This window comes from Pinus tabuliformis, chromosome 1_2 (assembly GCF_031772625.1).
Source record: "Pinus tabuliformis cultivar Carrire ecotype Pingquan chromosome 1_2, CPIR1, whole genome shotgun sequence".
Lineage (NCBI taxonomy): Eukaryota > Viridiplantae > Streptophyta > Pinopsida > Pinales > Pinaceae > Pinus > Pinus tabuliformis.
In genome coordinates, this window is record NC_142298.1 from 204752327 (window position 1) to 204766571 (window position 14245).

Sequence of the window (14245 nt, forward strand, 5' to 3'; positions counted from 1 at the left end):
AACCTTTCTCATCTCATCCTCCACCTCCCTCAGATACTGGGTCACTTTCTGATATTGGCATGAAATCTCCGGACAATTTTGAGAGTTCGCCGACTACTAAAGGTCAGCTTGAACTGGCTATTTATTCTCCGAATCATTTATTCGATCTTGTTGTGGTATCACCGTAGTGTCCATATAGTCTGTACGATTGACTGGGTATTCCTTTGGAATTATCCCCTCGAACATCTTCAGTCATTCGTCGTCGCTTGTTTCCACCTATGGAATCTGAAGGTGAAATTCTAGTCTCCTCTCCGGGTCACTCGGAGGTCTCCACTCCACACACTGTCGAAGAGGAAGAATATATTTTCCACATGAAGGCTTCCCCTACATGGGAAGCATTCCCGTTAGTGTTTATAGAGATTTTGCACCTAATTATGTGGCTTTAGCACAGTTGGTCTCAGGTACACCTAATACCTCATCGCTTTATCATAACCCTGTTTGGGCATCTAGTGCTACGCCTACCACAGGTCCATTCATTCAGAACTTGACATCCCAACAGATAGTGTTTTCTACAGTTGCTTCAATCCCAGTGCAACCCACCATTCTGAACCCTCTTGTCTCGTCGGTCCAAGTAACCTGTTTGGTTCAACGACAATCTCGAGTCATGTCTCTCTCAGTTTGTCAATCCCTCTAGTAAGTGGATAGGCTGTGCCACTTGGGGGGAAGAATCTAAATGTTTATATGGTGTCAGGCACAACCAATGTGAGTGGCTCACAAGATCACATGGTTGGGATGAACTAGATTTCCTATGGTGCTATTCAAAACTCTGCTGGTCCTGTTGGATCAACCAATGTTGAGTATCAACAGGTCCAAAATCCTGCTAGTCCACCTGGGTCAAGCAATTTCTAGTATCAGCAGCCTTATGAGGCTTAGGTTCAGTTCCAAACTCCATATGTTCCATATGGTTCCCAAGGAATGGTCAATCCACCTTACGTCCTTCACCTTGGACAGTATGTTCATTCTGATCTGTCCACCATTCCTGGTGGCTATGGCCATATACAATTCAGAAATTTTCAAGGTATCAATCTAGGAACTATTCAAGTACCCTTGCAGCAGCAAGGACAACCTCTGTAGCAATAAGGGCAACCTTTGTTGCAACAAGGGCCATCCATGTAGCAGTAGGGGCAGGTGATGCCGCAACAAGGACAACTGCAATAGCTGTAGGGTCAACCCTTGCAACAGTTGTAGCAAACCATGCAACCACAGATGCAGTATGTTCAACAAACCTCCCAGCCTATGTCTTCACAAGGCCAACCTCTATAGCTACAGGGACAACCTTTGCAGCGGCAAGGTCAACCCTTGCAGTAGCAAGGCCAATGGGGCAACAACAACCCTTATACTCATAACAATAGGGTCAACCCTTGCAAGGACAAGGTCAGGGTCAAGTCCTGTAGCAGCAGGCCCAAAATCCTAATGTCCAAGGGAAACAAGTTCAAAATCCTTTTTTCTAAGGGAAGCAGGTCCAAAATACCTATGTCCAAGGGCAGCAAGTGCAAAATCCTTATGTCCAAGGACAACAGGTGCAACATCCATATGCCCAAGGTCAACAAGCTCAACAACCTTTTAACCCATATGTTACTTATCAGAAACCTATTGCTAGACAACTTTAAGGCTTTCAAGGTCAAAATCCTCCCTACGGGTAAGGTAACATACAGTGGGGGCAAAATAAAATGCGATATGGACAAAACCATCCACTATGGGGACAAAATCCTTACTAGCAGGGATGGACTCCTCCAGTTGGACCCGCTTATCAACTTCTAATGCCTTTTAATATTCAATTGTCGTTCTTGGCTACACTAGAGTTTCCAGATGTGTCTCGACTCACAAATGATCCAATTCTTCATTCGCCATACTAGCCTCCAGTCCCTTCCAAGGTTTCGAGTGATTGTACGAAGTTTGAAGGAAAAGCAAAAGAGGATCCACAAGCCCATGTGATGACATATCACCTCTCGTGCTCCTCGAATTCTTAAGTTGATGATTCCATTCATCTTTGTCTTTTCCAGCAAAATCTTACAGGTGCTGCAACCAAGTGGTATATCGAGCTACCTCAAAATACCTATCATGAATTAACACTCTCGCCATGGCCTTTCTCAGACATTTCCAATTGCCAGTTCGCCATGAAACCAACACCTATCTGCTAACGTTGCTCAAGCAAGACACTGCGACTCACATCTCTGATCATATCCATGAATGGAGGCATAGGCATTGCCTGATTAAGTTTGAGATTGCTAATCATTTGTTGACTGAATGGTTCACCAACTCCTTCGTCAATAAAATTGTTGAGGACATAGCTATGGGAGGATGCGTCACTGAGGAACAAGCTATCGTGCATGCCCAATATATAAACCTTGTCTATTCACAGTCTGGCACGTCATATGATGTGTTATCTTATGCACCCAGACCACCATCTGATATGACGTCATCTAAGTCTCCTACTACACCTCCTGTTGATGGAGTAATTAGTTCAGTGACTCAGACCCCTGCAAAATCTTCTTCCAAATAGAAGTCAGTCTCCAACACTGCTTCCAATGAGTCTTCTCATAATCCACTTGGCCCTGGTAAAACCTTAGAGGTCCACGTTGTTCAGTCTACCACAGTGGACAAATCCTTGAAAGGTAAGAAGAAAGGAAAAGGCAAGGGTAAAGCCGATGCCCCAAAACAGGGTCCTCCTAAGTCGTCTGCTGGTGATGCTTCTCAACGGAAGCCTAAGTATCCGTGCCTCATTTGTGAGGAGGATCACTATACTAAGGATTGTTCTAGATGATCCAAAGTTAGTTGTTTGCTCAAAGGGACCCCAACTGTCCTAAAAATCCATTTCCATCCCAGCATACTCAAATGGTAGACCAACCTCAGCCGTCTGCTTCCTCAGGTTCACAAGTGTTCATGATGAGTACGCCCATTAATGTGGCTACTAGATCAAAATATTATCAAACTCCTACCCCGACAGCAGGGAAAGAAAAATAAGCTATCCCTTCTTTGTCTACCTCGTCAAGTTTTGGTCCTCTTCATATAGAGCAACCTAACCTTGATTCCACCGTTCGACCACCTTCTCGAGGTGTGCTATGAAAGTCCTCGTACAATCCCAACACTCGAGCTGCTCAGCACTATAATATTGTTGAGGATTTGGCTTAGGCGCCATCAGTTATGTCTACTCTCGAGGTACTTTAAAGCCACCCATCTCAACGGAAATCATTACTGTCGGCTATTGGGGGTATTGATCCTACTGATTCAAATCTTATATGTTTTGATATAGAAAACCACGTTCCACATCTTCCTCATCAGATTGCCTTTCTCATTCAGGTAATCATCAATGAGAAAACCATTCATAGGACCGTCATCGATGAAGGTGCCTCTACCTGCATCATGTCAGTCGCTTGTTGGAAGGCAATTAGTTCTCCTACTCTGAACCAGTCCCCTAACACTTTGGAAGCTTTCGACAGGTGTGATTTGCGACCATTCGGTGTCTTACCCAACCTTGCCATTACTTTGGAGGGAAAGACAATACACGTTGAAGTAGAGATCATTGACGCTAATCTCAATTATAATCTTCTACTCAGATGGAGTTGGACCCATGCCATGCATGCTGTAGCCTCCTCCCTATTCCACATGATTCATTTTCCCCATCAATGGAAGATAGTCACGGTCGACCAACTATCCTTCTTTACATCTTCCTCCTCAGATGGCAATGTTTCATATGTCAAGCACACCAATGCCCCTTATGAGAGTGTGGGGGTAGGGCTTTTGAAAGATCCTACTCTGATGGGAATTTTTCTGCTCCCACCTCCTCATGTTGCAACTATCAACATCATTTCAGTCAAGTTTGATCCTTGGGTCGTTCCTTCACCGAATCTTGTTGATACATGGGGCGAGGTTATGCCATTAAGTCCCTTCAAAATTGATTACATGGAAGCTGTTTCAGCTTCACCTTCGGTATCCTCTGATCATCCAATTTCGAGTTCATCTCTCGATGTATATTCTCACTACCCGTGGCTTGGTTTTGGCACGACGGTCACGTCTATGTATCTTGAGAAGTTCTCTTCTCCGCTGCCTATTGACATGTTAGTTTCTCCTGCCATTTTGGGCACCTTTATCTCTTCATGGATTAAGGTTTTTTCTCCCTCCCCCAGTTTTTATCGATTGCCCATTATTGCAATGGGGTTGTCATCTGACTCATAAACCTCCCTCGCCTAGGGGTCATTGGGGCACAACCTTATATGATTTCTACTCTATTATTTGGCTGAGTTGATGCTTTGTTACAGGGAAAAGTGTCTATGCAGAACTGCTAATCCCACTAAGGTGTGGTAGCTACCTTAGAAACAAACAAAGTAAAACTACTTTCGTTTTCCTTTATGAAAGATAGATGAGAGAAGAATAAAGGAGACCAACCTCTGTCTTGCGCTTGGTTCCTTGTTCGATTCCTTTCTCTTCTGATAGTCCTTTGCTACTTGCTTCCTTGTATACCCAGCTTTACAGAGTACCTGTAGAATCAAAGTAGCATAACACTATACGAGAACATGGATCTATTATCATAAACAATCTAGGATCAGATTTAAATTGACCATACAAATGCACAAAACATAGATTACACAAGAGTATGGAGGAAAACTTGAATAGATTTATTAATAATCAAGAAAGAGGCAAGAGAGTTACAACCAGTTGTTTTGACCTAGCATCATCCTCTCAGCAAGTAAGCCCTTCTTCACCTCATGCAAAGCTTAGACCACCCAACACTATGATGTTGCCTCAAGAAACCAACAACAATTCCTTACAAGATGCAAAATTCCAGCCTCTGGATCTCTGGGATGAGGGATCCATATATAGATATCTGTAAGGGAGATGAGTCAACTTGTGATTTGATTAGTGTCTTTCCTCTGATAGTTCTTGCTTCCACTTGGAGATTGATGATCTCTTACTCATCCTTGGTCGAATTCAGAAAGGCAAGTGTCACAGGAGAAGTTTCTGGAAGATTCCATGCTTCTCCACCTCGCGGATTGACACTGCCATTTGTCTCTTCTCGCCCATCGCACCCCATAGAAGGGATTTTGAAATGCAACGCAACCACTGAGTGTACTTAGGTGAGATGCAATGCACTTTGCCTATGGAGCAGGTGAAATGAGCCTGTTTTGACCAGTTCTGAGTAGTTTTTCATGGAGAACTTCTGGGAGAAGCTGTAATCAGTTGACCTTGTTCCTTTAGGGGTTGGAACAACACTTTTAGGGATTTAGGAGCCCTTGGTTTATGCACATTTTATGCTTGGGGTTGTAGTGCCCAAAAATGTTTATAACAGTTTCCCCCTAAAGCATGAGGTCGTTAATCTTTTTTGATGTCGGGTGAAATGCTTTATCATGAGGATCCAAAGTTCTTTCAAGCTGGGAGGAGACTTGTAATAAGATACAATACAATACATTATCTTCATAATATTTTCATGATCTAGCTGAGGCGGGCATTCCCATGCTCAGCTTTATAAATTCATTTTCATGTACATAGGACAGACAATCGTCTGAGTGTAGACTGATGATTCTGGTAGAGACATCATCCCTTTGATTGGATGATTATCTGTGCAGCAATGATGTACATTTGATGTCTTTATTTTCCTGAATATATATCGCAGCCCGGATGGATGAGACTAGATTCGGGGTCTTCAATCTCGTTCGATCTTCACTCAAAGTACAAATCGATCCATGTGAGAGATGTTCTGGAGTCGAACATGGAAAGGCATCGCCTGATTACTAGCCAATGATGTAAGCCGTTAACAGGCGCAAGAGGAATCACCGATAATGATAATGACCCTCAAGGTACTACAATACAATTCACGTGGTGTGAATAAAGGACTTGGCGTCGAACAACACGCAAAATCTTTCGGTCGAAGGTCATTGATGTAAACCTATCGCCGGAAGTGAGAAACTTGCCATTGAGGCATGCAAGCTTCAAAGTACTGAAAGGGGTGTTCCTACATCGACTTCTTGGATAATGAGATGATGTCGACAAGAAGTGATCCGTCATAGGAGGGCCTTAATGAATCCCACATCAATGACATGGAACGGAGCAAATGATTTTAATGGAGGTGAAAACGATCTGGTGATATAAGGTTCAGGGTGGCGGTCATGAAAGAATGGGGCGTAAATGTATTGCAGCGGGTGAGACACAGGTGAATTCTCTGAGTGACTTCTCTTGAACATATCGGTGACACTGACGTGATGGATTGGTAGCATTAACCCCAAATGTGGATGGCGTGATGGGACCATGGTGATGTGACCGGTGAATGAAACAACCCAACCCGACTTGGATGTGGAGTGAAAGTGTCATGTTCAAGAGCGACTTGCTACCAACAAAGTTTCTTCAAGTTTTCTTCCCAATTTTTCCCCAGTCATTGCTGACCAGTACCTCTTTATTTTTGTTAAGCTTGAGGAGGATAACATATGCTTGTTCTATAATTTGCCCTTCGGGCAAACCCATCGCTATGTTTTAACGAGCCTAGCGATAGTGAAACTCGTTCTTGTCTGCTATGGACAAGTTTGTCGCTATTAGGTTTTAACGAGTTTAACGACAAAGATAACTCGATCCTTTTCAATTTGAGAGAGTCTGAAAAGGGACGTAAAGGAAACTCCAAAAATCCTTTTTCATCATCTAATCCCTTAAGTCCGAAAAAGTATAAAACAATACAGAAGGGATGAATTTTCGATACTTTTAACGAGCCGAACAAAACAAGCGCTCGATATTTTTGTGTAATAATCCCTCAGGTCCAAAAAGATTAAAATCTAAAGGAGGGATAGCACTTCCGGTCCCTTTAACGAGCTGGAGAGGCTAATGGCTTGGCAATCTTTTCATATTTTATGAGTCAGTTGAAAAGAGCTTAAAGGAGACTCATCTTTGAGGAATGAGTGATAAAATTGGGTAGCAGCTGATTCCAGGTAAGGTTTGGAATTTTCCAATCACGACAGTGTTACAAGGATGGCTAGCGGGATCACTCTTTTCAACTGTTCCTCAAAAGGGGTAAACAATCAAATGGAGGTGAATGATCGGCCAATACAGAGTGGAGGTGATAATGGGAACACGATCAAGGCTTTAAAGGCTGAAGTACTACATTCACGATGATTATTTACCGGGAATTGGTTCATTTTTTATTGAGCTTAAACACTGGGGGAAACATTTGCTCATTGCTTATGTTTATTTTTTAGCAAGCATGAAGTCCGCGTTAAAACTGCTCGATATATCCAGTTGTATAATATATCAAAATGGCAATTTTTCAAATCTTTGCCCCACATCCTTTCTTTATGCAAGTTAGGAAACGACCAATCCTACGAGTTTAAAGGGTTAGAGGACCTACAAATTTAAAAAATAAATGGTCGCTCTTTGCTTGCATGCCAAAAGGTTTGCATGCCCCCAGGTATAAAATAGAGTTTCAAGGTCACCTTCTATTCTACCGACAAGACATTCGTTTTATCAGGAAAGGTTTACCTCTTTCAGGTTACCAAAGATTGTTTTATCTCGACCGCAAACAAAACACTTCTTCGGCGATGCCCACCGAAATAGACAAAGGCGAGTGGCGTAGACGCCTCCACCCACATAACATTGACAAAAGAATCTTATTCCAGTCCAACCCCCTTTTCCAATCACGGACGGGAGCATTGGACTAGTCATATATCCCTCGCAGAAACCTACCCTATATCTGAAGTTTTCCTGCCAGAACAGACCAGGGTGCATGCCCCCTGGGTTTCAGTCATGTCCCTCGAATCACTCGCGCTCATCAGGAGGACGGACTGGGTATTGATGAGACATTATTTGCGTGAAAAGACCATTTAGGGATGGTATATGACTATTTGCTATGTGTGAACCGGGAAATGAAAGCTGGTCTACGAGCTTGACCACTCTTCCTTCGTGCGGAAAACACATTACTCTAAAGAGTGATGAGACAATGGCTCCCATGCAATAAATATAGTCTCGTCCAAGGAGTATATTATAATCCAGGGGTCCTTGGACTACCATTATGGGCACATTGGGAAGGATCCCTAATGGTCGACTGGTTCCTTTGTCAAAGCCTGTTAGATTTCTCATCTCAGGCAAAAGCGATGGCGAACCAAGCGCTTTCCAAGCAGTTGAGGAAAGAATATTCACAGAAGCCCCTTCATCTATGATGGTACCGACCATGACCATTCTATATATTTGAGCAATGATTCAGAATGGTATACTAGCCGGTAAATGAGGTCTACCAAGCTGATTCCAGTCGAAGGAAACAACTAGGTTGCTTGGAGGTGGGACCGAATAGACGGCCGGGTACGACTCTAACGAACTTCCTTCCTGCGGTAAAGGAATGGGTAAATTGCCCCCATGTTCATTGGAGTCTGTGCTTACGAAAATAATTTGGACGGTGTCATCCTTGTTCTCTTCGGTGACTGTATCATCTGAAGATGGAACCTCTGAAGGCAAGACCGGGTCAACTGCCGCCTCGACCTTTTGACTTTCGTCTGGTATGGGTTTAGATGGTTTATCTTCAATGATAGATGCTTCGGCCGACCACCTGGGCAAGTCAGCCAGATTTTCAACTAGCGACGGACTCGGCAAGAGTTTCTTATATCCAGGAGGAAGTCGTAACGGTGAAATCAGACGATCATCCAAAACTCTTTTAGCCTCATCTAAGAAGGGACAATGGTGGACGGCGTGATCGCCTTCACACAGTTTACAAGGAAATTTGCACTTTCCTCTTTGTCCAGGGACTTCACTTTCACTAGTCGACAGTGTGTTTTCAACATGATCATCAGAGGTTGACGACACCGAGTTGTGAAAACGAGGAGACCAGTCCCTTAAGATCCGAGGGATGCAGGGACAATCTCTATGATAGTGGTCTCCTTTGCAAATGACACATGGCGATTTAGGCCTGGTCGGTGTAGTGTGTGGATTTTCGCTAGACGACACTTGATTGACCCCTTTCGCCTATGGCTCCTTCTTCTTCTTCTCTTTCTTCTTCTTTTCCTTCTTCTTCTCAGATACTAGATTTTTGGCTTTACCAGCCCATCAAGCGAAGAGGAAGGAGGAGAGGAAGAATTCGACGAAGTAGAGGGTTGGGGGGTAACTCTGGAATTGTCTAGTTGCTGACTCGATTTTTCAGGAATTTCGGTGTTCTGGACGACGGAGGTTGAGAAAAGCCATACGGGAAAGCCAATCGTCAATCCTGGAAGTGACAATGTGGCCATGTGGGGTGCACCAACATCTCCCCAAGAGGAGAAGGGACTAGGATTTCCTCCAAGGGGAACTCCTTGGTTGGTGGACTCCATTTTCTCAACCTAAGACCAATGTAGGAGAGGTGATGATTATTCCGTTTAAAATAAATTTTAGACGCTTTGACACAACTTGTTTTTTCAATTTTAAAGAGTCGAGAAAAAACAAAAGATTACTCTAGTCGCCTTCGATTTTTAATGAGCCTGAAGTGATAAGTGCTCAGATGGACCTTTTCCGTTAAGGAGTCTGAAAAGGAACGAAAGGGACTGCTCTGGAAATCTAGGCAGAGGGATTACCAAACCAATCGCAAAACTGCAGAATACTTTTTACGGTATGACAATCAATCTTCTCGAATGCTGTGTTCAGTGCATTGCGATCGATAGGGTGGCAGACACGACTTCCTAAGGATAAAGGATTAAGCCTATTGTGGTCTCCCAAAATATACTCGACGGTACGTGGGAGCACAAGTCCGTACTGGCACTTATCGTCTCAAAGTGGAGGAATCACCCAACCAACAGTGAGAACAACAGTTACCAGGCTTTACGATGCCGGAATACGTCTCTAGCCTAGACTTCTAGATGTTGTGCGTTAGGTTCCAAAGCGTTGTTAGATTCATTAAATTTATTTTATAGTTGATCTTACTTAAGAAATTTTCCTTTCAGGTTCACCGCGTGATGTAGATGTATAATTCCTAAAAGGCAATCTAAGATGATAAACAGTCTTTTATCTTCTTTGTGCAATGAAAATCCTAGCTACTAAGGAAAGAAAGACAGAATTCTTTCAACAAAGAGCAAAGAGCACACACTATATGCACTGTCCTAAATCAAACCAATCAAACAATCTAAATGCAAATTCACATGCATGTATTTGTTTTCAACCTTCTTAATATGTGAATGATAAAAAGAAAGCTAATGCGCAAATCTGAATTACTTTTCAAGCGACAATTACTAACAAGTTTCTTTTAAAAATCAAAATGAAGACAATGACAACACTTTGCGATTTGGAAATGAAGACTTGCTTTAGACACTAGAAAAACTACAAATTCAGATCAAATACAACAGTAACAGGGTAATCGACTATCAAGAGCAATCAGACTCTCTTCTATGACTGAAAACGACTCTTGCAACACTTTCAAATCAAGAAGCGATAGTACAATTACGTTACTTTTTTGCAAAGGAGAACTGAAAATGACTCAACAAATACACAAAAACATTTACAGTTCTTTGCACAATGGAGGCGGAATATCAGCAAGGAAAGGGGTTTCAAACAGAGGTGTACTGACTAGAGGCAGCAAAATTCTTGAATAGATCTGAAAAGAGTGAACAGAGAAACCAAAATCTAGGAACAATGCCTACTCTGATCAGCGCACCTGTAACACAGTGAATTTGAAATGCAGCACACCTACTACACTTGGGAAGTGCGCTGAATTTCAGATTCACAGAACAGAGAGTGTGCTGGGCCAGGGACGAGACTTTTCTTGGGTTCCGGGTCACAGTTTGCAGTTCAGTTCAGGGATTTTGGCCGAGCAAGTGGTAATCAGTAAATCAACAACATGGGTAGATCTAAGGAGGTTACTAGAGCCACCACGAGGGTAATTAGAGAGTTTGTAAATCAGTTGTTTAATTCATAAACAAAACTCGGAGATTGAATGAAACGACATTTATCTACTTTGCATTTGCATAGAAAATGTAGTTCGAAATCTACCTGGCTCGACTTCAGGCTCCGTCTGTAAGTTTATAAAGTAAACAAATGTAGATAAACAAACAACCTAGTCGCTCCCCAGCGGAGTCACCATTTTGTTACAAGGAAAAGTGTCTATGCAGAACTGCTAATCCCACTAAGGTGTGGTATCTACCTTAGAAACAAACAAAGTAAAACTACTTTCGTTTTCCTTTATGAAAGATAGATGAGAGAAGAATAAAGGAGACCAACCTCTGTCTTGCGCTTGGTTCCTTGTTCGATTCCTCTCTCTTCTGATAGTCCTTTGCTACTTGCTTCCTTGTATACCCAGCTTTACAGAGTACCTGTAGAATCAAAGCAGCAAAACACTATACGAGAACTTGGATCTATTATCATAAACAATCTAGGATCAGATGTAAATTGACCATACAAATGCACAAAACATAGATTACACAAGAGTATGGAGGAAAACTTGAATAGCTTTATTGATAATCAAGAAAGAGCCAAGAGAGTTACAACCAGTTGTTCTGACCCAACATCATCCTCTCAGCAAGTAAGCCCTTCTTCACCTCATGCAAAGCTTAGACCACCCAACACTATGATGTTGCCTCAAGAAACCAACAACAATTCCTTACAAGATGTAAAATTCCAGCCTTTGGATCTCTGGGATGAGGGATCCATATATAGATATCTGTAAGGGAGATGAGTCAGCTTGTGATTTGATTAGTGTCTTCCCTTTGATAGTTCTTGCTTCCACTTGGAGATTGATGATCTCTTACTCATCTTTGGTCGAATTCAGAAAGGCAAGTGTCACAGGAGAAGTTTCTAGAAGATTCCATGCTTCTCCACCTCGCAGATTGACACTGCCATTTGTCTCTTCTCGCCCATCGCACCCCATAGAAGGGATTTTTGAAATGCAACACACCCACTGAGTGTACTTAGGTGAGATGCAACGCACTTTGCCTATGGAGCAGGTGAAATGATCCTGTTTTGACCAGTTCTGAGTAGTTTTTCATGGAGAACTTCTGGGAGAAGCTGTAATCAGTTGACCTTGTTCCTTTAGGGGTTGGAAAAACACTTTTAGGGACTTAGGAGCCCTTGGTTTATGGACATTTTATGCTTGGGGTTGCAGTGCCCAAAAATGTCTATAACATGCTTACTCATCATGACAATGGTAAAACTCCAGTTTCCATCCATGTTGATTGATTTCTCAAGTCCAAGCATGGACTCCCTCAAAAAGTATTATTCTTAGGCCATCTTGCATGGCTAATTTTGTACAATAGTGTGTCATTCATTTTTGTACAGTGTGGTTTGGTGTGTTATTTTGCAAGCAACTTCTCTGCTTATTATGTTTTTTCCTGCTTTGCAAATGTCGGTGTCCCCTCACGTTGGTTTCGCTGATGGTGCTTACTGTAGTACCCAGAATCTATCATCTGCGACATGGGCTATCTATGACCCCCATGGTGAGTTGATTGATCTTCAAGGTATATGTCTAGGTTGAACAACTAATAACATCATTGAGTATAGCGCAATTATCAAATTATTGTCAGAAGCTATTGCTCTTGGCACCCAGGAATTGGTTGTCAGCCTTGATTCAGAGCTTGTTGTTCTTCAACTCAACCAGAAATATTCTGCCAGAAACCCTCAAATATTGAGAATGCATCTACATATTCGTCTGCTAGAGATAAATTTTGATTACATTACATATCATCATATTCCTCGACACATGAATACATTAACAGATGCATTAGCTAATTATGTCCTGGATAGACATTTGCGAAACATGTAACAACTCAAAAACAAAAACATTTGTACCATAGTAAGAAAGGAAGTACAACATATATATATGTGTGTGTGTTGGTGACGTTTGTCATACATAAAAACCTCAAAAAAAATATGTGTTCAAAATACATCGGTGGCTTGCAGGCCTTATACATCTGTGGCTCGTAGGACTCAAAAATATGGAATGCTAGACCTATGCACTAAACAACATGATGCTCATGATAGCATGTAACTGCTCAGACTACGCGAGTCAGTAGTCGGCGAATCTGATCTGACACCCCCACTGTATGCCTCTGGTACTGGCGTGGGACATCACCCATACGAGCATACTCTGGGATCCCATGGGTCAAACCCTCGAGATTCCACACAATCTCCTCCTCATTGTCACTTCAGGAGCGACATCAAATTGCCAAGCGACACGCCTGGCAATTGGGAACATCCCGGCAGGGCATTTTGGTCCAAAATCCGCATTCATAAAATCGAAGTGTCATGAACACTTATATTTCAAAAACAGTAAAAAAAAAAAAAAAAAAAATTGTTTTTGTTTTTACCTCCATCCTCAAAATCCTCCCCTTTTAGGAGTGGCATATCTGGGTCTCCACGGAAGTCGGTACCGTTGTAAGGCCAATCCTCCACTATGATCAACTGTCATCGTAGCCATGATAAAAAGGTGGGCTTATAGGACATCTATTGGCCCCCCATGACCCTAGGCATCAACTCACTCCAACGAACCATCCGTGGGTCCTGAGGTAAATCTACCTCAGTCAGCTGGTATTGAAACAGCAGAACCCGCTCCAAGAAGAAGGTCACTAGCACAGATCCAAAGCAAAACTGCTTCAGGTGTCCCACCTTAGCTTTTGATAGCTGGTGCTTCATGTTGATTTTCATTGCTTCCGCCCAGTTAAATATGGTGGGCGCCATGCAATCGATAGCATACTGAAACTTCAACTTGTTGGTCTCATGCGGCGCTTGGGACCCAACCACTTTGTTGATGGTCAATAGTAGCACTCTCAACACAAGATCCCGAACAATCATAATCTCAATCTTGCCACTTTTGGATTTGAGAGCTTCTGGGAAATGTTCGGAAAGTAGCATAGTCACGCTTGCCCCAATCGACCTTGACCCATATAGGTTGACTGGTTCCCCTCTCTGGGACAGTCCTGTGATGAAATAAATGTCCGAAGTCTCCAACTCTAGCTCTTGGTCACCGATGATGAAAATTTCTCGATTTATGTCCTAGAGACTAATCAAGTACCATAGTAACTCAGGTTGGGGTCGTATACATGGTGTAAGAAAAAATTTGAGGAGCCAACAATTCCTCAAAGACTCCAAGCAATTTGGATCAGCTATTGCTTGAGTATCAATATCATCATGCTCACATTCTTTCTAATCTACCATTTTTCATGATTTCTTCCTACAAAAACCATGTAATCAAGTCAATGATCATCCTTGGCTGGAAAAATTTGGGTTCAAATGACTGAATTGAGCAAGGAACATGCAAATTTTTTTCTCATGGTGCCGGTGCGAC